This window comes from Macaca mulatta, chromosome 1 (genome assembly GCF_049350105.2).
Source record: "Macaca mulatta isolate MMU2019108-1 chromosome 1, T2T-MMU8v2.0, whole genome shotgun sequence".
Lineage (NCBI taxonomy): Eukaryota > Metazoa > Chordata > Mammalia > Primates > Cercopithecidae > Macaca > Macaca mulatta.
The window spans coordinates 136,844,773-136,869,641 of NC_133406.1; the positions used below are offsets into that span (position 1 = coordinate 136,844,773).

At 35.1% G+C, this 24,869-nt stretch overlaps 1 long non-coding RNA gene across 3 annotated transcripts in view; it reads left to right on the plus strand.

The window, feature by feature from the left end:
* LOC114671420 (uncharacterized) overlaps positions 1 to 24,869 on the plus strand; it is a 167,849-nt gene that overhangs the window by 24,663 nt on the left and 118,317 nt on the right. For all 3 annotated transcript variants that reach the window (XR_013412548.1, XR_013412547.1, XR_003721427.2), the window contains exon 2: positions 1,108 to 1,217. This is a non-coding gene — a long non-coding RNA (uncharacterized LOC114671420). The remainder of the gene's footprint in view (positions 1 to 1,107; positions 1,218 to 24,869) is intronic.

Here is a 24,869-nt window from a genome sequence, read left to right on the forward strand (position 1 = left end):
ATTCCTTTCAGAAAATCTTCTGGATTTTCTTTCTTTTTTTTCTATGCTGGAATAGATGCCTCTTCTCATATCTTTGTAATTATTCTCTCCATAGCTTTATCACTGATTTTACCACAATATACTAAGATTGCTTTTTACTTTGTTGTAATCTTTCACCAGACTAACTTTCTGTGCAGCTGGAAATATCTCAAAAATTTTGGAAAAAACATCTGTGCCTTGATACCATAGTAGCTAAATAGTATCAGATAAATAAATTAATTTAAGGGACTAAGTCTAACATGCAAAGTGAAATTACATTCACATTGAAATGATTCAATAAGATCTTATAGTCAATTGACTGACTTGTCCCAGTTTTTACTTCCTTGTGATAGTAACATATGTCTACACCTTTGTCATGTGTCAAGGTAAAGGAAGTATTTCAGCTCTTAATTCTGGACTTAGACATATGCCTTGCAATGGCCCATGGACTATTAGCAGACATGACACAAGTACAAGCCTGAAAAATAACACAACAGTTGAGCCTACCCTTGGACTTGTTATTGTCATGTGCAAAACATGTCCTGGGTAACCGATTAGTCCAACTGGTCCAAGAAAAACACACCAAGAGAACTTGGATCTAACTTACAATTTGGAGCAAAACTCAGCCTAAATCAGCCAGCCTCTAGTAAGCACACAGATTTATGAGGGAGAATCAATGGTGGTTATTTTTTGCCTCTCAGTTGCAGGGTGGTTTGTTACAAGAATGACTGTGGCAAGCACTGATACTCATCTATGAAGATATTTTTTTGTTCATGTAACTAATGAATCAATTACAGTTTATTTGTATCCAAAGAGAAATTTCCTTAATCAAAATGAATCCAGAATGTCTTATTCACAGAGTTAAATTAAATCACCATGTTAACAGATGGATGGTCACAATTTTAATTAATTTTAACTGATAAATAACATTACCTACTTCTTCCTCTAAATATTTACATAGGTATACATACACATGTACACATGTATACGTGTATACATCTACATAATTATTAAATTGAAGTTTAGGTATGTGGTCAATACTGCTGCATATATATGTCCCATCTTCTCTTTTCTCCATTTTTCATGTAGTTTCTCAAAAGGCCATCTGGACTAAAGAAGAGGGTTCCCAGTCTCCCTTCAAGCTAAGTGAATTTGTGTACTGGACAACAGGATGTTGGAAGACATAATCTCTGCCACTTGTATGTAATACCTTAAAGGAAAGGAAAATGCTACTTCTTCCTCTTTTACCTTTTTACTATTATCCAGAATTTGGATAGGTGGTAGTAAGCCATTTAAAAATCGAGATGAGCAAAACACTGGATAAAAGAAGGCTGACTCTGATTACTTTGTATAGCACAGCTACCATATTAGCTTGGGCCTTTAATTCATGTGAGAATAAATGTCTATCTTGTTTAAGCCATTGCTAATACTCTATATAAAATGTATGTCATAAAAATGCAAGATATATATCCTATTCATTTGAATTACTCTAGGTGGCCTAATTTTTTAATTAGATATTTTTAAAAATTGTAAAATTAACATATGTTTGTTAATGCACTTGTTCACTGAGTAAAAAATATAATTTTACTGTCTGCATTCTCCTGTCTAGAAATTGTCATGAGTTTGGTACTATTATTGCCTTGCCAGACTAGGCTAGTTTTCCTTACCCTACTCCCAACTGTGTAAGACATTAGATGTCAAATATATGTCACCAAAGACGGTGGTGGCAAGCAATTCAAGTGTTTTTCACTCTCAGACATAGGCAAAGTGAGTTTGGGGACCACAAACAAGAAGAAGGGAGAGGAGGGGAGAAGAGGGGAGGGGAGAAGTTGGAAGAAATATATGATAGAATACTACCTGCTGCATTTTTGAAAGCTGAAGGCGAACTAATATTGTGTGTCTTTCCCTAGTAGGAGTGGACATTGGAGAGTGAAGCTGAGATCAATAGCAGGCAGGGGTAGCATGGCTTGCACATGATTTATCTGTTAGGCATAGCAGATGTGATTGAGGCAGGGATGGGTACCTGACAGTTTTTTTGCATGTTCTTTTCTGTTAGTGACTTATTTCACTCAGCTCTTTCTCACAGGTGAGTATAAATCAAGTTCAAATTTGATGTTGCACTAAAATTGATTACATTTAAGGAGAATTGTAGAGGCTGGGCCATTTAGCCCGAATATATGATCAACCCTTATTCCAGATGCTTTTGTGAGAGTGTTTCTGTATAATAGCAACGTTTAAATCTGTGGATTTTGAGTAAAGCAGATTGCTCTTTGTAATGTACATGGGCCTTATTCAATCAGTTGAAGGCCTGGACAGAACACTGATCTAAACCACACACACACCACACACACACTGTCACACACACACACACACACACACACAAACAAACATATACACATCTTATTGGTTCTGCTTCTCTGGAGAACCTTGACATATAGGGGACATACCAAAGTAGTTACTAGATATGAAGTATGTTCATATGCATTTTCTAGAAGAAACTTATATTCTACATAAAAGTAAAATGATGATGGTGATGAAAATGGTAATTGCCACTAGATACTTAGATTATATTATAATTCACTTTAAGAATTCACAGTGTTATATTGTCATTAACACAGTACTGCCATCTATCCTGGCTCTTATGTGTTATTTATTAATTTACCACACAAAGCTATTGTGTATAGTGAACTAGTTGAACCATAAATAAAATAATTTACTATGACAAGTAAACAGGAATATTTATCCAGTAAGGTTTACCTTCAGTTTTGTCTGCAACCAGTGTAAAATGCTGTCTTGTATTAATGAATAGATTCAGTGAAGCTAGCCAAAGCACCTGCCAAAAACACCTTAAAAATATTTCTTTTATGGAACTTAAAAAATTAGTGTTCAAGATGTTAATTCAAAGTATTCAGGGAACAAGCACATACCTTGTGTTAAACAGTATTTATATGAAGTGGGAATTCAAATTACTGAGGCTTAATTGTGTGAAGGTAGCTGGAACATATAAATAACTTTGGGGTAAGGTGTTTGGATAAGGCACTACTCAAGCAAAGACCTTCTTTCTTTCTTTGCTTTTTTTTTTTTTTTTTTTTTTTTTTTTTTTTTTTTTTACTTAATGAAGTATCTTTCTAAGTTTCCTTTTAGAAAAATGCTTTCTAAAAGGGTATGGATACTTTTCTAATATACCATGGATAACAGGAAATGACAATAATAATGATGGCAGATACTTATAAATATGTGGATCAAAAATGAATATTCTACGAGTTTTAGGTGGAAGCTTACTCAAGATGGGATACTCCATGAAAATCTTTTCCCAAATATTTGGGTCTTCCATATTGATACCCATCCTTACTGCCTGTATCACAGGGAAAGATGACTTAGGTAAATACCTTTCTTATGCTTTAATTTCCATCCACTCCCATTTCATCAAGGATATTGTTTCACAAATTACCATTTTTTTTCTTGGCTTCCTTTTCTTGCTCTTTGCTGTCTCCTTCAAAAAATAAATGCATGTATTCAATTTCTCCTGTCTTAAAAACATCTCCCTTAATTCTGTGTACCCCAACTACACTCAGTCTTCATCTCTCAACCATGCTTTTTGTCAGGGCTGTAGAGGTTTGCTCTCTCCGAGACTTTATTTAGTCATTCAGCCTTAGGGATTAGTCTTTGAATACATTATAAAATTTAATTCTTAAGTATCTGACAAACTACATGTAGATATTTCCTACTCCTAATTTATAGATGTGGAAACTGAGGCTGAGAGAGGCTGAAGGACATGCTCAAGACAGCTGGAATCCAAAGCCTGCCCACTAGAATGTGGATATTGTCATCCCGTCTAAAATGTTCAACTGGAGCTCATTGATTGGGTGCCTACTCTATTACTATGTATCAGGCACTATCAAGCTTTTTACCCATTTTTTTAGTCCTTATGACATTCTGTATGAAATGGGTACTCTGATTTGTCAACTCTGTAATTCTCTCAAATTCAAAATGAAATGGTTTTTATAAAATTGTGAATAAAGTGAACACGATTTTTTCTTTGTTCTTATTCCCCATATTATTTATTGCTTCTGAGCACTCTTTTTGGAGGAAGATATCTTCATGTCTTACATATATTTGTAACAGAAAAATTTGAAAAATTTGTATATAAAGGAGAATGTAAAAATCAACAATCATCCTACTATTCAGATGATTATCATTACCATTTTACTGTATATATTTTCAATTTTTATCTGGTACACATTCACACACACACACACACACACACACGCATATTTGGAAAAGCAATATCTTCTTTCCTTACCCATTGCCAGGTGCATAGTTGAGACCTTTTAGGCATGTTAACAAGAGAAAAACATATACATTTATTTAATGTAAGTTTTACATGACATTAAAATCACATTCATGCCTTTTGGAATGAAGACCCAAATAAACAAGAAAAATCTGTGTATTTTCTGGTCAGCCATGAGGAACTATGATTGGAGGACAAAAGGGTATAATCTAGTAAAAAACTGGGGGAAACAGCAAGACACGTTTGTTCAGATTCTGTTTGGCATCTCTGTGCCTTCAGACATGAGAACATTCCTTTCCTCCAAGTATAGAGAAGATCCTTTTGGAATGAGAGCCTTATTACTCACTTTGAAGGAAAGTCAGGTAAGTTTTGCAGCCTGCTGCAGGGGAGCAGAGTGGGAGAAGGGGTGCAAGTGACCCTCCTGCTTCTGCTGTTCCTTCAAATACCAAGGTGCTATATGAGGTAGCATATTCTAAACTCCATCATAAATAGGTAGTGGTTTCACAGAATGACTCTTCTGTTAGGTATTTAACCAGGAGTTCTATTATTGGATTTTTAGTTTGTTTTTGAAATTTTATTTGGCTATTTTTAAAAATGCTATGGTTTTCCTGAGGATAATTTGCCAAAAGTATAACTTCAAGTTAAAAGTTACTCATATTTTCATTTGCTTTTTTAACATTATTACTTTTTAAAGTTTATTTTAGGTTCACAGGTACATGTGCAGGTTTGTTATATCGGTAATTGTGTGTCACAGGGGTTTGGTATGTGGATCGTTTTATCATACAGGTAATAAGAATAGTACCTCAAAGATAGTTTTTTGATCTTCTCCCTCTCCCTCCTCCTACCGTCCACTCTCAAGTAGGCCCCAGTGTCTGTTCTTCCCTTCTTTGTGCTCAATGTTTAGCTCTCACCTATAAATGAGAACATATGATATTTCATTTTCTATTCTTGGATTAGTTAACTTAGGATAATGGCCTCCAAGTTCTTCCATGTTGCTGCAAAGGAAATGGTCTCATTCCTTTTTATGTCTGCATAATTTCCCATGGAGTATATGTACCACATTTTCTTTATCCAGTCCACCACTAATGGGCATTTAGGTTGATTCCATGTCCTTGCTATTATGAACAGTGCTATGATGGACATATGCATGCATGTGTCTTTATGATAGGTTGATTATATCCCTTTGGGTATGTACTCAGTAATGGAATTGCTCAGTTGAATGATAATTCTGTTTTGAGTTCTTTGAGAAATCGCCACACTGCTTTCCAGAATGGCTGAACTAATTTACATTCCTAACAGCAGGGTATAAGAGTTCCTTTTCTCCACAACCTTGGCAGCATCTGCTATTTTTTGACTTTTTAGTAATAGTCATTCTTACTGGTGTAAAATAGTATCTCATTGTGGTTTTGATTTCCATTTTTCTAATGATTCATGGTGTTGAGTATTTTTTCATATGCTCATTGGCCAGGAATATGTCTTCTTTTGAAAAGTTCTGTTCATTGCCCACTTTTTAATGAGGTTGTTTGCTTTTTGCCTGTTAATTTGTTTAAGTTCCTTAAAGATACTGGATATTAGACCTTTGTCACATACGTAGTTTGCAAATATTTACTCTCATTCTCACAGAGTGGACTGTTTACTCTGTTGATAGTTTCTTTTACTGTGCTTTTCTTTTACTGTATTTGGTTATAGGTTGTGAGTTTAATTAAATCCCATTTGTCAATTTTTGTTGAAATTGCTTTTGGCATCTTTGTCATGAAATCTTTGCTAGGGCCTGTGTCCAGAATGCTTGACCCTCCTTCAAATCACCTAAGCAAAGTCCTTACTAACACCCCCTTACTGCAAAGTTCTATAATTCTCCATATTATCCCTTCTTTCTCACTGCAAAAAGTTATAACCCTAACTTGTTCAACTATAAGTGTGTTTCTGGTGGTCTTTGGCTGAAGACCATTGATCACACATAAGAGTTATCAACCTACTCAGATTTTCATTACTTTTGTTCAACATCAATTATTATCCCTTTTACCAATAGTTAGGGTACTTTTAAAATGTCATAGCTAGGCCGGTCTCAGTAGCTCACATCTGTAATCCCAGCAGTTTGGGAGGCCAAGGCGGGAGGATCACGAGGTCAAGAGATCAAGACCATCCTGGCCAACATGGTGAAAGCCTGTCTCTACTAAAAATACAAAAATTAGCCAGGCGTGGTGGCATGCACCTGTAGTCCTAGCTACTCGGGAGACTAAGGCAGAAGAATTACTTGAACCTGGGAGGCAGAGGTTGCAGTGAGCTGAGATTGCACCACTGCACCCCAGCCAGGGTGACAGAGTGAGACTCAGTCTCAGAAAAGAAAGAAAGAGAGAGAGAGAGAGAGAGAGAGAGAGAGAGAGAGAGAGAGTGAGAGAGAGAAAGAAGGAAGGAAGGAAGGAAGGAAGGAAGGAAGGAAGGAAGGAAGGAAGGAAGGAAGGAAGGAAGGAAGGAAGGAAAGAAAGGAAAAAGGAAGGAAGAAAGAAAGGAAGAAAAGTCAGCTTGTCTTTTAAAATTAAACCTTCAAAAATTATGTATAGTTTTTATAGCTTCAAAAACTTCAGCTCTGCGTTTTTATTTTTTATTTTTTTTGATTTAGTGATGGCCATATGTGTTACTTTCTATTTAATATCCTTCACTTACTGTGTTTACCAAACAAATGCTCTTGGTTACTATTTAATTTACTTAAGATAAGTTCATTTAAGAGATCATTAGAGACACATTTGGAATTAGAATGCAACATTTAAAACTAGTTCAACCATTATGGAAAACAGTATGGCGATTCCTCAAGGATCTAGAACTAGATGTACCATATGACCCAGCCATCCCATTACTGGGTATATACCCAAAGGATTACAAATTATGCTGCTATAAAGACACATGCACACGTATGTTTATTGCAGCACTATTCACAATAGCAAAGACTTGGAATCAACCCAAATGTCCATCAGTGACAGATTGGATTAAGAAAATGTGGCACATATACACCATGGAATACTATGCAGCCATAAAAAAGGATGAGTTTGAGTCCTTTGTAGGGACTTGGATGCAGCTGGAATCCATCATTCTTAGCAAACTATCACAAGAACAGAAAACCAAACACCGCATGTTCTCACTCATAGGTGGGAACTGAACAATGAGATCACTCGGACTCAGGAAGGGGAACATCACACACCGGGGCCTATCATGGGGAGGGGGGAGGGGGGAGGGATTGCATTGGGAGTTATACCTGATGTAAATGACGAGTTGATGGGTGCAGCACAGCAACATGGCACAAGTATACATATGTAACAAACCTGCACGTTATGCACATGTACCCTACAACTTAAAGTATAATAATAATAAATAAATTAAAAAAAAAAAAAAAAAAAAAAAAAAAAAAAAAAATAGCATGCTGAGATAGTTAATGGTTTGTGATTTCAGAGTACAATGCGTAAACTTTATAATGCTGTGTTTTTTAGCAGGACAAAATGTGATATAGTTATACTAATTTCCATATTGAACTACTGCCTAGAAGAATTGTTTAATCACCAGTTCCAAGGACAGTAATATTAACAAGATAAACATTTAAGTAAATGGAGCTTTTTAGTACTTTGCTATCAACTGCAAATTCACTTTAATTTGGAAACTTTCTGATGAATTCCCTTTTTGCTTTTTTATCCAGCTTAGTTAAACTAGTTTTGACATTTTTTTCTAAACTGTTATATCAAAATGTCAGGGAGTGGAAAGAAATAATACCCCTATTGTACATGTTATAAATAAAATGCTTAATCTATCAAATATCAATTTATGTTTATGTTCTACTCTGTCATAAAGTTTATATGTAACATCAATATGATATCACCTTTTTATGTTTAGGTAATTATTGGTCTAAGTAGACAATAATAAAACAATATGGTCAATGGAACTGTGAATATTTCATACAAAGTTAAATTTACATTTCTATCAACTAGATCTTTTTAACTATTATACTAGATCTATTAACTACCATGGGAAGCAAAATAAATAGGGAAATACTCTTTTTCTTTGAAATGCTTTTAATAAGACTTAGTTATTCTAAGTTAACTGGAATTTGAATGTGGGAAAGTAATTGAAAATAATAATCACAAAACCTAATTGAGCACTTACTATTAATAATGGATTGTTGAAATGCTTCATATGTATTAATTCATTTAATGATCACAAAAATCCTCTAAGGAAAAGTGACATAACTGCTAAGTGCCAGCCTAAACCATGGTCTCCTCTTCCTTCTCAGCTGACAGACATTCTTCATTTTCACTGAAGTCAGAAGTGGTCATGTGACTAAGTTCTAGCCAGTGGAATATGAAAGTGATCTGTGTTCCTTCCAGGTCTGGCCCATAAAAGCCTCCTACAAGTGATCCTCTATGCTCCTTTTGCTCTTATGGTTGACAGAAATGAAGATGTTTCCTCGTATGTCCTTGGAAGGCCTAGGTTATAAATGAACCACCACTGTCTTCAGTCATTGAAACTGAATTTCTGTTATAAAGTCAAACCTAATTGTAACTGATATGGTTCTAACACAACATATATGAAAAGGTCTTTTCATTCTTAAAGCAATCTTAAAATTACATCTCATCATATTTTACACCATATTATTTCACTATTCATCTTCTCAGGCTTTCTTGCTACATACATATAGAATTATATATTATTACATTTCTCACAACCTATAACCAAATACAGTATAATAAATATATTTAGATGTATCAATAAATGCATCAACAGGGATTTACTGCACATATTCTCTCTAATTTCTAAAGTACCTTGAAATACCTAAAATGTTTTGAATACTAAAAGACTCTAATTTCTAAAATACTTGGGAGAGCTAAAATACTTGGAAGAGATAAATACCAGAGATAAAATAAAACATCAGTATAAAAGAAGTACTTAAAAACGTAATTATAGACCAAATTCTTGTAGAATGCTTGTCCCCTTGTGTTTAAGAACAGAGAATGAATTAGTTTGTTAAGAAAGATTGTTAAAGATTTAAATTTGACATTTCAGTTTTAATCAGAATGTTCCTTTTGTTCTTTAATCTCTAGCCTCTGTTATCTGTAAATTGTGTAGCTACTTTGAAAAATTCTACTACCTTTGATTGCTTCTGTGTGGCGTACTCAGAGTACAAATAGTATTACAGTAGCAGCATATTCAGAAAACAAATAATATTAAACAAGCAATTGGAGCAAACAATATAAATATGAAGAAGATTTTAAGAGGATACATATCTTAATGGTCACTCTTCAAAAAATTATTAGTTGTTTTTATGCTGGAGATGTAAAGATCCAATTGAATTCAAATTCTAAACTTTGTGTAATCCTTTTCAGCAGATTTTACAGGAATGAGTAAAAGATTGATGACTAAATGATTCCAGTTTTTGAAATTTGCAATACAGTCTTGAATCTCTTATATAAGGCTTATTATTATTTCCTTACAGATACAGAAGGAACTGGGCATATTTTCACTGTATACTATATTTCTTCAAAACATAGAATAATTAAGTTCAATGATGGGTGTAGGATGTTAGGAGGAGGTCTGAATATAAATATGAAACACAAAAGGTCAACTTTTGATTAAATACAGCTCATAAGCTTTTATTTTGATTCTTTGCATATGAGTTAGTAGATAGTATGTCTCTTGATAGCACAGTGGCAGGATACTAGTTATCTCTATTCCATGAAGTTTGGGAATGCTAAATATGTTCCTGTTAAGTATGCAAAGCTATAGATAGGCTAGTGAAGGGTGTGACAGATGTGTTTATATAATCAGATAAGCAATGTAGTAAATTAGGGTACCACATTTCATCAAATTGAAGATACTTATGTTTTCCAAATATTAACATATCTGAAGCTAATATGCATCTTATAACTATTGTCAACTAAGTGTCAACTGTGACGTAATAGTAGGTGCCTGTACACACCTAAACCTGGCATAGCAGTTTATATTTTACTCACCTCATTAAGTTACATGTGTTGTTGGAACTATACCTATTGTTACTATATACTTAGTGATGCACTTGAAACTGGAAAAACTGCCAAATCCATTGAAGTAGATAAAATAAATTTGAAAGCAAAAAGAGGCTGCTATGATCATATTAATGTATTACACAAGATAACCGTTGAGTATTGAAACATCAAGCTGTTAACAGTCTGTTGTCTTTGAACAGATGCTACTACAATTTTAGCAAAATGTAATTGAATTAAGAAAAAATAAAAGTATGAGCTTACTAAAATAGAAAATACACTGGCATCACAACTTTTAGAATGGGTGTCAGCAACTTGAAAGAAAATCTTGAAGACTATGATACAAGACTCTTTTAAGAAATGCTGCCTTACCAATTATTTTGATGGAGAGAGAACAATATTGTTTGAAAATCAATAGAGTCAGATATTAACAAAGTTTTTAATAAATGGATTAAATTCTTTCACTAACATTTTTCTTATGTGATATATGTTAAAAACCTGTCTAAATACAAAATAATGTTTTCAATAAAATTGTAAGTGAAAAGGCATTTATCACAATGTAATTGGGAGCATTTTGCTAATGTTGTATAATAAAAGGTAGTGGGACATCTTATAATCAATAGCTTTTGGATTAGATAAAATACAATATTAAAATTTCCACAAAGGAATAGTACAGTATTTTCGAGGACTTTGTTAAAATCATAACTCTAAGGTTAAGGATATGTATTATTTATATGTTAAAATATCCATATGATGGCTGTTTCTCTGCCCATCTTATGTTACAAAAGAATTAGGCTATGTCTCATTGAATCTGCCTCACCCCACTTATCTAATAGAGGGGAAGAGCTACTTCATTATCATAATCATGGCTTATAATGATTGAATACTTGCAATTATTGAGCACTGAGCTAAGTGCTCTACATGGGCTACCCAATTTAATCCTGGTAAGGATCTGTATAATATATCATTCCAGTATGCAAATTAGGAAACTGAGGCTGAGAGAAATTATGCTCCAAGTCACATACTTAGTATGTAGTGAAGCTGGATTTTGAATTCAGGATATCTGGCTCCAGAATCTGTGCTCATCACCACTGTACTGTACAGAGAGGCTATATTAGGTAGTGATTAAAGGATAAACTCTAAAGCCTCATTGGCTGGATTAAAATTCTATTCTGCCATTAAACATTGTGTGATCTTAGAGAAGTGATGGAGACTTTCATTTTGACTTATCTCCTCAACAAAATGTCTATAAAAATAGTGATAGTATTTTCCTCATTAGAAAGATATAAAGATTACATAAAATAATATATATAAAGCATTTAGAAAGTGTCTGGTGATTAGGGTTACCTACATATTAGTCAACTCTTTGTGTTATGAGTGGCCAAAATAAAAGATTATTTGCCCTGAAGGAAACAACTTGGAGATTATAGAAAAATCAATCGGGCATTTTAAACATTTTCTATGGCCTATGTTTATTTTTACCTCGACACCAACTAGGATGGGTCTTTTCCAATTGTTCTATTTAATTGAACAATTAGAATTAAAGATAAGCATTTCACTTAATGAGTTTTCCTATAACCACATTAACCTTACTCTTTAAATTGGAGTTCAGTAGACCTATTCTCACTGATGGCAGCAAAGTCACATGCAAAGTGATTGTTATATTCCCTTCTTATGGAGCTAGATACGCCTACTTTAAAGTTTGCTTTACATTGCTAACGAGTTTTTTAAAAAGGGAAGAATGCCAAGAAAGATTATAAGGACTCTTTGAAAATCACAAGGACAAATTACATAGTTGTAGAGACTATTGCTGAAATGTCTTTAATGTTGGATTCTTGTTCTACCAGTTATCTTGTTGAAATAAACTCTTCTTGAGAGAAGTAAGTCCTTTGTCTTAGCTCTAAAAATTGCCTAGTGTATCATAAATGAAAAATTACACAGTGACACAGATCTGTATTTTAAACCTGGTTCTGTTCATTATTAGTTGTATGATGTTGAACAAATTGTTTAACCTTTTTGTTTACTGTTTCTTAGTAAGAACTAGATTCATGTCTATTTTATAGGCAGTTGTGATAATTAAATGAGTAGCTAATATAAAGCGTCTAGTACAGACACTCAAAACTAGTTGTTCATTCTACTCTTCTCTCACTTTCTTATGCCTATCCTCTGCCCCAGGCTTTTCCAAGAAGTAGGGCCACTGCTAGAATACATGGAACACCAGGAAAATAGTTTCTGGTGGGATTTATCATTGAAATAAATAATTTGATTTAAAAATTTGCAAAATTCATGGGTCCCTATAAGGCATGATCATGATGATTTAGAGCAGTGAATAGAGAAGAAGCATGTATATTTTTATAATTGCCAACAGTGTATAAGAGGATTCTTCATAGTGTTTAGGCACTATCCTTTCTCATTTGAATTGAGGAACCATTTCTTTTTGTTCTTTACTGTCAAAGTGCAATTCTTGGATAATTTTATATCTCTCATTACAAGAAAAAGGCAGCAATACTTATTACTCACAATGGCATGGCTGTTTAGAATCTATTACTATTAAAGCAATGCAGATCTTTTCACCTCTGCAATTCTTATACCACTTATTTAATGCTGGTTAATTATTTCTTATGGTTCCATATCATCCATCATGCTGCTGCGAATAGGCTTACAATGCCTTTCTCAAAGAATTTCTCTGGTAATGATACTCATGCAAGTCTTACTCAGAGCAAGCAGAAAATGTAATGATTACTTATGTAATATAATTATAATTACATAAATTATCATTACATTTTCTGCTCTTAGTAAATTGACTACTAGGAATTGAATAGTATAAACTTAGAACAACTGATTTTCAACCATGTCTTCTCTTGAACTCCTAGGCAATAATGACTGTACTCCTAAGAGATAATCTCTTTCAATGCAGACTGCACCCCTGCCTACATATACTGCCAAAAGTGGGGGTAAAAGATAAGGGGCCTGTTGGCAGTACAAGAAGAGTGGTCCCATTGGCTGTTCCTCACCTGGCAACTCTTAAAATTTATCCAGAAGAACATGATATTACTACACAGATTAAAGACAATAGAGAACATCAATTGGAAGAGCCTATTAGCATGACAGAGCTATCATTTCAAAAGCCTTCTAATGGGCACCACTGGAAGATAACTTAACATGTGATGTGGAGTCTGCAGAAAGGTGCGATGACAACTCTGGGTGCCACTGGCAGAGATTCACAGAGTAAAGAATGTTGACTTCTATTCCCATATCCCTTGTGTATTGTTGACACTGCAGTTAAAATATGTACAAAGGATGGCCCATGCACAAAGCCATACATAGAGTCCAAGGCCAAGGTTTGATGATAAACCAATGGTAGCCAATAGCATAGATCTTGGCTTGTGTTCAACACAAGTGAGTAATCGAAAATTATCATATGAGTATGATTCTGGGGCCAATCACACAATATACCATTAAAGAAATACTACTTCAGCCAGCAGGAGTGAGTCATTTGCTAAACCATGTCCCAGGACCAGGGCTCAGGCATTGTTAGTATAGCTGAAAATCTCAGACTATTCACACCATTTCATCAAGACCACACACAGAATGGAGGTTTGGAGAACACTTGAAAGGGGAAAAATAGAGACCATGGTCCACATGGGCCCTGGTCTGGACTTAGGATGCCTGGATGATCCTGGATGGTTTCAAGAACCAGAAGGGAACTTGGGAAATATTAAGGATGTTAGTCCAAAGTGTGGAAACTTTCAGGTGTGGAGCTTGCAGTAAGGGTCCTATTTGTCCTCTTCTAAGGGTGATTCTCTATAGGAGTTATAGTCTCTCTGAGATTCTTTAGTAACATAGCAAGGATCATTCTGTTGGTTACTTTGACTTCCAGAGTCTTATGTAAATTTATTGACATAAGCCATTCCCCAGGACATCATCAAAATAGTTAGAATATCTCAAGCCAAGTTGCAGTAAGTAAATGTTTTCAAAAGTTTAAAATCGTATCTATATTCTAGCATCTTTTGCAGCCCTCCTTCAACTTCAGCCTCCTTTCATTAACCATTATAGGTGTTAATGTTATCAGGAGTTTCAAATGAGTGGGGTTACAAATAGATCCTTTGCCCTATATTCACAGGTATTTTTCTTCGGAGATTTTATCAAGCTATCTCTTTTTTTTCTTCTAATTGATTTTTGGCATTTTGTGCCTTGCATCTCCTAATCATTAACACAGATGCATTACTGGCTCTTGACAAACATCTTGGCACCAAGGATTCGCTCTTTATGTTTGGCAAACATAAATATTACATATCAAGCCTTATTCGGTTCATAATATGTCACTGCTAATAACTCCAAAAGAAAAGAAAGCTAAGAGAGTTAAAAAGTTCACAAATAAGCTGGTAATACAATATATTGAAGAGTAAAAATGCAACAATGGAAAGAATGAAAAGGAGAAATCAGCTGAAAATATTTTTGATTACTCAGCTCTACTTTAATTAAGTTGCTTATACTACAGTTCGTCAAATTCTGTCTCACTCTCCTCACCATTAAACCCAACTCAACCATGTAAGCTAGTTTTTAAAAATTACTTTTTTAATTCCTGTCAGGTTTTCAGTGATTACTTTTTGCATTTCTTTTTCTTAATGCTGTCTCTAGGGATTACAGTACGCATCCTTAATTTGCCATAGTCTGTTTCAAGTTAATATAATACTGTGCTGCTTCACCAGAAGTGTAATAACCTTACAACAGTAACATTCCATTTGTACTCCATTCTTTTGCGTATTATTGTCATATACTTTAAATCTACATATGTAATAAACATCACAATAGAGTGTTCTTATTTCTACCTTAAAATACTATTTGGAAGCAAATACAATAGTTTTCTTTTAATGTTTACCCACCAGCTTACCATTTCTGGTGCTCTTCATTTATTCTTGTATGGATTTCTACGAAGTGTCATTCCTCATAAACCTCAAGAACTTCCTTTATCATTCTTGTAGAGTAGATCTGTTGATGACTTATTTTCTCAGCTTTTCTTTATTTGAAAATGTTAGCATTAAGCCTTCATTTACATGGGATATTATCACTTGATATAGACTTCTGGGTTCTTTTTTTCTGTTAGCACCTCAAAGATGTTTCATTGTCTTCCAGATTTTCTCTTAGAAAGTCAGCAATAATTCTTACTGTTCTTTCCCTGTATATTTGTTTGTAGGTGCTTTTGAAATACTTGCTTTTTCTCTGTTTTTCAGAGGTTTGACTATAAGAGTTGCACTGTCGGTCTGTTTGTATTTATTATTCTTTGGATTCAATAGACTTCTTGAATATTAACTTGATTTTTACACCAAATTTGGGAAACTCTTTGATGGTGGTTTTCTGAAATACGTTTTCTGCCGTATTTATTCTGTCCTCTAAAATTCCTAGTAAACTGCTTGATACTTGCTCATATGGCACAAAGGCCCTCAATTTCTTTTCTCTATTCAGTCTTCAGATTGAATGATTTATTTTAATGTATATTTACCCCAGTAACTCTTCATTCTGTGATATCTAATTTGTTATTAAATCAAAACAGTAAATTTTTTAATTTCAGATATAGTACTTTTCAGCTTTAGAATATCCATTTGTTTATTTTCTATTCCCATCCTCCAACCTGCTCACTCACTGTATCAGTTTTTCAGTTATTCCTCTTCGTATTTCTTTTTCTTAATGCCTTCTCTGGGGATTACAATATGCATCCATAATCTCCAACTTGCTCACTCACTGACTATGTATTTCATTAAATCTTTGAACAGAGTTCCCGTAAGCCCTTGTCTGCTAATTCCTACATCTGGGTTATCTTTGGGTTTGTTTTTATTGGCTACTTTTTACATTCTTGATGTGGATTACCCTCCCTTGTTTCTTTCAAGTATAGTAATTTATAATTTTAGTAGACTTTGTGAGTGGTTCAGTACATAATACAAAGTCTAGATTAAGTGGTGTTCCTTTATAGGGTGTTGAAATATGTTCTGGAAAACTGTTAAATCACTGGTGAATTGTATGTATGTTTCAGGCATGGTTTTATTTATTTATCTTTATGGTATAGCTCTTACTCTAATGAGACATCGGTACTCATGAGATGTAGCCTTTCAGAACTCAAGCAATTGAACAAAATTCTCAGTGAAGTGTCTCCACTGTACCTGGATTATAACTCCAGTGCGTTGCAGCAGTCTGGCACCATCATTCAGTTTTCAGACCTATAGGAGGCAATCTCTGCTAGACTATGCAGGGCCTCACATTTTGCTTCTACCACTTAGCTCCTGACCAAAAACCAGCAGGTAATCCTCATGAATTCTTATGGGCTTCCTATCTGTTAGGTCTCCCCTTTCTGGTAACTTGGCCCACAAGTTCTAGCTGTTTCAGCAGCCCAGAATTCTGATCTCTTCCTTCTCAAGTACTGAATAAATGAGTTCCACTTTATTGTACAGTGTTCAGAATGGGTACTGCACAATTTATATCCTAAAAAACTAAAGAAGAATTTTCAGGAAACTGAGGTTAAAACCCACCAAAAGTCACTATTTCTTGTCCAGTTTCTAGTTCTGAGCAAGTATTCATATGTGAAACCCATATGTGAACACTATGGCCATTATGTACAGTGAAGATTCTTCAGTTTTTTCTTTTCCCTTAAGAGACCTACAACTATTTATTAGGATATCATTACACTGGAGAAAGGGGAATATTCAAACGTTTTGAAGATGGTTTGATTCTGGGTCTTAACTGACATTCGTACCCAGGTACCCAAAGAATTATCATGATTCTCTGTTAGAGTTGGGGCTTATGGTGGCCCATAAATAGAACTTTGGTCCAGTTCCACTTCACAGTAGGTTGACTGATTTGATGGACCCATTCAGTGGTCATTTCTCTAGTTGTTGACATGAATTTTAAACGGAGACACTTAGTAGTTGTTAGACCTCTATCTTGATTCCTAGTGTATAGATAAAAGCTAACATATTACGGGAGATCAAATGCAAGTCTTATTACTTTTCTATTCATGAGGCATCAGCCAGAACTATTTTCCAAGGCTTTAGAAAATGTTGAATCACCAAGAAAGGGTTCTGCATATTGCTGTATCAAACCATGGAAGACTATTCACAGCAAAATAGGTGTGGTAGTAGACACCTGCATATAGGGTCTACACAATGCTTCATCCAAAAGCTACCAGTCTGATAAAAGCAATGCAACAGAATTTTGAAGCTGGGGTTCCAGGTTTGAGATAAATTCTGCCAGGATGGATAGCCGTCTTGCAGAACACAGTATAAATAAATGCTAAATAAATTATAGCAGTTGATACTTTGTTATCTATGGCTAAAATGTATATTCTTAAAATATGGGTGAAAAAATGTGAGGAACAAAATAATGAATAAAAGTAGGAGTGGCTTGATTTATCATCACTCTCAGCTACCCACTTGAGCATGTACATTCCGTTCTCACAACTTTGGCTCTTTGACTTCAGACATTCCGGTTGACGGAGTGGGAATTCTTCCACCAGAGGTAAAAATAAACGACTCAATAAATTCTAAGTTATGGTACTACACAATAACTTCTGGTTCCCTGTACCAAGAAACTTGCAGGAAATAAAAAATAGTGTCACCATTGTCTGTAGTAATAGGGCTAAAACTTTTCCATTAGCATCTCTCTTTTACTTTCCTTAAAAAAAAAAAATGATCAGCTAGAATATTAGAGGAGATTACCAGACAAGGTAAACTTATTATACATATAGAGTAGATTTGAGGGGATTTACGTGGACTGTAGTAAATAATGCTGTATTAAACTGCCCGGATTCCCCTTTCAGTACCAAGATACTTAGTACAGAGATGCCAGCAGTGTTAGTTTCTGATAGTTCAGTCTTTCCAAATTTCCCTTAGAACAAGGAATCTACCTTACTATCTCTGCAGGAGCAGCCTTCATCCAATGACTGATTTGTGTCCAGCAAGAAGGTCACTGCCCTGGCTGGGTGCAGCAGCTCATGCCTATAAATACCAGCACTTTGGGAGGCTGACATGGGTGGATGACTTGAACACAGGAGTTCGAGACCAGCCTGGGCAACATGGCAAACTCTGTCTCTACAAATAATTTTTTAAAAGTAGCCAGGCATTGTGGCATGTGCCTAGGGTCTCAGCTACTTGGGGGACTCTGGTGGGAGGATAACTTGAGCCCAGGGAGTTGAGGCTGCAGTGAGCTGTATTCAAACCACTGCACTCCAGCCTGGGCTACAGAGGGAGACCCTGTCTAAACAAACAAAAAAGTTACAGCTCCCTTTGACTAAATTCCGTACAACTTTGAACTGACATCCTTGTTTCAGAGCTTTTTGTGTGATGGACTGAAGCCTTTTGTTACTTTATAATAATTCAACTTCTTCCACTGCCCAACATTGTTTCATTTAGTCATTCAGAGGTGTGGCTACACAGTGAACTCTCCTAATAACCTTTCTAGATGTTAATTCCTCTTTCTGTCTTGTTTTTTGGGGAATCTAGTCTAACATTTACTGATTGTATTATTGTTTAATGTTTTAAAGTTATAACAAAAGAAATAGGAATGTAGCAACTCAATTACTATGTGAAAAACACTTGTTTTTCATCCTTGCCAATATGGTTAGATTAATATTTTTCGATCTGGTATGTGGTATCTCAATTTTGCTTTTATTTGCATTTCTCTGATTGCTTATAATTTCAAACATAATTTTACATGTATGAAGTGATTGGATCATGGGGGCAGTTTCCTCCATGCTGTGCAGGTGATAATGAGTGAGTTCTCACGAGATCTGATGCTTTTGTAAATGGCATGTTCCCCTGGTCTTTCCTCTGTCTTTCCTGCTGCCTTGTGAAGAAGGTCCTTGTTTCCCCTTTGCCTTCTGCCATGAGTGTAAATTTCCTGAGCCCTCTCCAGCCATGTGGAACTGTGAGTCAATTAAACCTCTTTCCTTTACAAATTATCCAGTCTAGGGTATGCCTTTATAGCAGTGAGAAAATGGGCTAATATAATGAGAAAGAAAGAGAGATAGATACAAAGGAAAGAAAGAAGAAAGAGAGAAAGAAAAAAAGGAAGAAAGAGAAGGAAGGAAGGAAGGAAGGAAGGAAGGAAGGAAGGAAGGAAGGAAGGAAGGAAGGAAGGAAGGAAGGAGAAAGAAAGAAGTCATTGGATTTCTTCAGAAAGAGAAAGAAAGAAAGAAAGAAAGAAAGAAAGAAAGAAAGAAAGAAAGAAAGAAAGAAAGAAAAAGGAAGGAAGGAAGGAGAAAGAAAGAAAAAGAAAGAAAGAAAGAAAAAGAAAGAAAGAAAAGAAAAGAAAGAGAAAGAAAGAAAAAGAAAGAAAGAAAGAGAAAGAAAAGAGTCAAAGGAAGGAAGGAGAAAAAGGAGGGAGGAAGGAAAGAAGAAAGGAAGGAAGAGAAAAAAGAAAGAAGGAATAAATTCCTTGAGGTAAAACAGAACTTTTATAACCATTAAATGGAAATGTTTTCAAGACTATTACATAACAGATATATGTGAGGCGATATCATTAATGCAGTAATGACTCTTAATTCAGGGTATCCCACCTTAACTTAGGCTAAAAATAGAAGACAATACTTACGGAAAACAGTACTCATGGAAGTCAGTATCTCCCTGACCAAGGATCAATTGTATCACATGAAGTTATTGACTAAACTTCTGCAGTATAAACACACTCACAACAATCAGGTTGTGAAAAATTGTGGGAATAATTTAGTATCAAAGCTCTAATTTTACTAGATGTTGCAAACTTTTTTGCATTAAAAGTAATGGCAAAAACCACAATCACTTTTGCACTGACCTAATAGTTTCCCATCTCAGAAATGACTTGTAAAAACAGTACACCCCACATAAGTAAGTAATATTTTTTTCTGAACCTGGTAGAGTTAGGATTTCCATCCTATGTTTTATAATCTACACCGCATGAAATAGAAGGACCACAGAGGTTTGAGATCATTACCAGAGTGATAGGAAAGTCATGCTTGATTTATCTCTAGTCTCATACAACTACTTTCCTAAAGCCGCACCTGACTTCCCCTTTACATGTCTATGTCATTAACTTTGTCCAACAGGGTAAGAAGACTTCCCCCAATAAGTACCTTGATGTGCAAAGACAGATGTAGAAAGGAAACGATGTATTTCCAGGAACAAAATAACTGACACTAACTGTGGCCAAAATCAACAACTGAGAGATACAGATTTAAAGTTATGTATTTTTTATGATGATACTCTTCTAGCCATTTTTGGAATTTTGGCATTCAGTTAATAGTTCGATTCTCCAACATTCCAGAACAGATCATCAACATTACAGATGTCAACATTTTTGTTAATATGAAATGTATGCTACATAAAAGTTTTATCAATTTCATCAGTTAGCTTTTGCTTTATCCAGCTTAAAATGTCTATGTATTTTGTTTATGATTCCAAGCTGGTCTCCACTGAGCAGTTCTTCTGGTCTGGGCTAGACTTGGCTAATCTTCATAAACCTTTCACAAGTGTCTGTGATCATTTTGTGTACTGACTGGGGCTGGCTCCTTTATGATGATTTTATGAGGAAAACTGGAATGATAAGCTTCTGACATAATTTCGGCCTTTCACTACACTAGTCAGAGCTCACTCATGCGATGGTGTCATAATTTCAGGAGCAAGAAAATAAATTACAAAGCTTCTTGAAGTCCATTCTTGGAACTTACTGAATAGTACTTCTAGTATGTTCTTCTAGCCAAAGTAAACCACTAGCCATGCCTGAATTCAAGAGATAAACCACTTCACTTTTTTATAGAAAGATTTGCAAAAAACTGTGGCAATTTGTGGAATTTACCACATCAAGTACCCTGTGCAAAGAATTTAAATCAGATATTTATCTCTGATGTCAAAACTTTGATAAAAATGAAAAAATATACACAATCTTTAAATGTTTTAACCATAAATTTAATAATCCCTTATAGCTGGAAACAAATTATTTGACTTTACATAACTTATCCTGAATTTTTGATATTCATAATTATTTCAGTCTTTGTCAGAGGAAATAGAACATAAAAATATCAATATAGGAAATTATAATATTTCTTATTAGTGCTCATAAATAGTGTGGAAAGTAGGACATTGGCTGAAATCAGATTTTGGATTACTTATGGATTCTATATATCTATCGTATCACTATCATTAATGTAAAAATTTGTGTTATTTATAAACTGAAGTAAATAACAATTTTGATAATTTTAATAATGTTGGATTAAAAATGAAAATTTTATGGAAACCCTCGAGTGCTTAAGTATAATTTTTCTTTTTCTTTCTTTCTTTTTTTTTTTTTTTTTTGAGACAGAATCTCACTCTATCGCTCAGGCTGGAGTGCAGTGACCACAAAGTGTGAGGTGAGCCGTGGTTGAGTGGGTAAAACTTCATCTGTATATACAGCCGATCCCCATAGCTCACATTACCACTTGAGGTCCACTTTCTGTGGGATCTCAGCTCACTGCAACCTCCACCTCCTGGGTTCAAGCAATTCTCCTGCCTCAGTCTGCTGAGTAGCTGGGATTACAGGTGCGTGATACCACAGCCAGCTAATTTTTATATTTGTAGTAGAGATGGGGGTTTCACCATGTTGTTCAGGCTGGTCTCAAACTCCTGACCTCAAGTGATCCACCCGCCTTGGCCTCCCAAAGTGCTGGGATTACAGGCATAAGCCACCACACCTGGCCTAACCTAAATATAATTTTTTATAAATTAACAAATAAATGGCAATTCTGAAGTTTAGTTCTAAACACAAATTAATCCTTTAGGTTTTTGCAAAACTATAAATTTAATTTAGATTGGAATAATTAAAGGCTATTCACACCTGCAGCTTCATCATCCTGTATTTCTAATTCTTCAAGCACTACATTAAAGGCTTAAAAGATAAAGTTCTAAAAAATAACATTCTCCAGAAAAGTGTGTTTACCAATATAGCATAATAAATACTGTATGTTTTATGGAATATTACATGTTCTTAAAAATTACATAATTAAAGTATTCATAATTTTATCAACATAGAAAAAATCAAGCATAAATTAATTTGTATACATATTAAAATACATTATATTTTTAAATTGTATGAGTATAAATATTATACAAAAAGCAGTTGTAAGTCATTATTTTCTACTATTTATTGCAGTTGAAGAATGAAGTAAAATGAAGGAGGGTATTCAAAGATGTCTAATTCCAAATGTGGGTTTAAAGGAATTCTCCTAAGAATACATAGGGTAAGGCTCTAAAAATTTAGATGGAGAAAAATAATGTCTAGTTCAGAAAAAAAACAAAAGGAAAAGATTAACATTATGGAGCTTTTAGAGATTAAAGAAACATATTGATATGAAAACTGAGCCTTGGACCCACTGAAGGTTACAAAAGTAGTGAGTTGTGGGTTGGAACTCAAATTTCATAGCCTTAAGTCCATTGTTTTTTCTTTAATATGATATTCTAGAAAGAGGTGGATAAATAAGCTTCCATGTCTTTGTATCACATTTTAGAAGGTCTACCTCATTTATCCATTTTATTGTTATTCTGAAGCTTGTCAAAGTTTTGATGATTTTTAGAAATTATTTCTAATGATAAATGTCAAAAAACTGGGAACAATCATGAATATCTATGTACCTGTTGCCTCATAATAAAAAAAGGTGAGTCAGTCTCATCTTCTATTTCTCCCACATACATGCACACAGATACACACACACACACACACAGACACACACACACACACAGCACACAACCTGAAAATGTTAAAGATGCTTTTTCTTTTCTCATCTCCATTGGGGCCAGTGGCCACCCAACCCATATATCTTGAGTTAATTTTAGAACTTTTTTTCCCCACTTGATTTTCACATCACAAAATCTAATTGATTCTACATCCTTTCTAACTCTTAAAATGAAACTATCTAAACAGCTATTGGCTCTTATCAGGCCTCCTAAATGACCTCCCAGGCTGCTTTTGCCCTCTACCTAGCACCACCTCCCTAATCCACCTTTATAATCTGGGTCGCACATTCTGCATTCTCCCAGAGTATCCTAACCTGCAGTCAGACTGTAACATTTGCTCTTCCTCCAACGAACCATGCTCACTCATGCCCGCATGCCTTCACTCATTCCATATCCTATGTCTGGAATACCCTTCTCCACTTCCACTGCTTGATAAGAACTCAGCAGTGTTTTTTTTTTGTTTGTTTGTTTGTTTTGTTTTGTTTTGTTTTTAAGACTTAACTCAGATATGGTTTCTTATGTTCCAAAAATGGTTCCATTAGCACAGGGGTCCCCAACCCCCAGGCCACAGACCAGTAGCAGTCTGTGGCCTTTTAGGAACTGGACCACACAGCAGGAGGTGAGCAGTGGGTGGGCGGGTAAAACTTCATCTGTATATACAGCTGCTCCCCATAGCTCACATTACCTCTTGAGGTCATCTTTCTGTCAGATCAGTGATGGCACTGGATTCTTACAGAATGGCACTGGAGCGTGAACCCTATTGTAAACTGCAGGCTGGGCATGGTGGCTTGCACATGTAATCCCACCAATTTGAAAGGCCAGGGCAGTTGGAACACTTGAGGCCAGGAATTGGAGACCAGGCTGGTCAACATGGCAAAACCCCATCTCTACTAAAAAAATTTGCCAGTCTGGTGATGTGTGCCTGTATTCCCAGCTACTAGGGAGACAGAGGCAGGAGAATGGCTTGAAATTGGGAGGCAGAAGTTGCAGTGACCTGAGATTGCATCACTGCACTTCAGCCTGGGCAACTGAGCGAGACTCTATATGAAAAAAAAAAAAAAGTGAACTGGGCATGCAAGGGATCTAGGTTGCCCGCTCCTTATGAGAATCTAATGCCTGATGATCTGATATCTGTCACTGTCTCTCATCACCCCCAGATGGGATCATGTAATTGCAAGAAAAAAAGCTCAGGAATCCCACTGATTATATATTATAGTGAGTTGTATAATTATTTCACTACATATTACAATATAATAATAATAGAAATAAAGTACACAATAAACATAATGTGCTTGAATCTCCCAAAACCATTCCCCTACACTTGGTTCATGGAAAATCGTCTTCCACTAAACTGGTCCCCAGTGTCAAAAAAGGTTGAGGACCACTGCTTTAGCAGCAGTAACAATATCTTCTTATACAGAAGATGTTCTTATAAGACAGTTGGGTCAAATCAAACTTTATGAAATGCTCCGAATGTTTCCATAGCTACAAGAAACAAATATCCCTTGCAAGATATGGATATAGAAAAAGAAAACTGGTTACAGGAGGTAAGTTGTACTTCATTACATTGTGAATAAAATCTATTTTAGACTTTTTCTTTTTATTTCTTTCTTTTAATTTTTTATTTCTATAGGTTATTGGGGAACAGGTGGTGTTTGGTTATATGTGTAATTTCTTTAGTGGTAATTTGTGAGATTTTGGTGCACACAACACCTGAGCAATATACACTGCACCCAATTTGTAGTCTTTTATCCCTCACCTGCTTTCCACCTTTTTCTGCTGAGTCCCCAAACTCCACTGTGTCATTCTTATGCCTTTGTACCC